Below are 1,119 nucleotides of genomic sequence, written 5' to 3'. Positions count from 1 at the left end.
CGACCCGAACTGCAGATTCGACACGCTGATTCAAAATGCTCCGAAGCTTCCTGAAGCAGTATTTTGAAATCGGCCATCACTATATATAAGTCGTTATTTTTTTTATTTTTTTTTGGCGCACCAAAAATATTCTCGTCGCTTTATAATAGTAATATTGAACCACTGTACTCACATGAACTGATTTAAATATGTTTTTAGTACATTAATGGATCTTGAGAGAGGAAATGTCATTGCTGGCTATGGAGGCCTCACTGAGCCATCGGAGTTCAACAAAAATATCTTAATTTGTGTTCCGAAGATTAACGGTCTTATGGGTGTGGAACCGCATGAGGGTGAGTAATAAATGACATTATTTTCATTTTTGGGTGAACTAACCCTTTAAGGACTTTGTAGCCACTATCTGTGTTTGCATGCTTGGCACACCAGAAATATTCATATAAACAGAACAAGTGGTTTACCAAGGCTTAATTCCAATTTTTTCTTTCATTTCAGTGTTCTTTCATATGTCAATCTCTGATTCAGTATGAAGGAATTTGTTCTCTTTGCTGCTGACTGGAGCTCATGCTTATTAACAAAAGACACTAATTAATCTCTGCTGGTACAGCACAGCACAGCAATTTCACATGCTGTCAACTGGAAATGAAAGAGAGGGAGACACAAGGATGTCTAAACATCCTTTTAAACAATCATTTTACTTGAGAAGTAATCTTGCATAAGAAAATGAATATGTCTTAGTATCAAGGCCTTAATAGAAAAAATACTGAGTAAGTAAAAAGTATCCACATTAAATTGTAGCCTACTTGAATATCTTATTCATTTTTTTTCTCCTGAATTGAACATATCTTGTTTAAGAATGTTTAGATATATTTTATTTTTAAACAAGACCAAAATCTTTTTCAACACGTTTCAGTGTTGGACACAACTTAAGTTTAACATTTACTTACTGTCCTGATGTTTAAATCACGCATTCCTTGTTATCAATTTAATGACACTGGGGTTGTAAATAACATTTAGCATTAGCTTCAAAGGGTTCCGGTGAAGTTTTAACATCACGTTCAAAGTCATCATAACTCCTCATGTCCTTGTAACTGGAGACTATTACACCACATAGCGACCGTA

The sequence above is a fragment of the Ctenopharyngodon idella genome, chromosome 8 (genome assembly GCF_019924925.1).
Source record: "Ctenopharyngodon idella isolate HZGC_01 chromosome 8, HZGC01, whole genome shotgun sequence".
Lineage (NCBI taxonomy): Eukaryota > Metazoa > Chordata > Actinopteri > Cypriniformes > Xenocyprididae > Ctenopharyngodon > Ctenopharyngodon idella.
Note: the sequence above shows the minus strand (reverse complement) of the source record.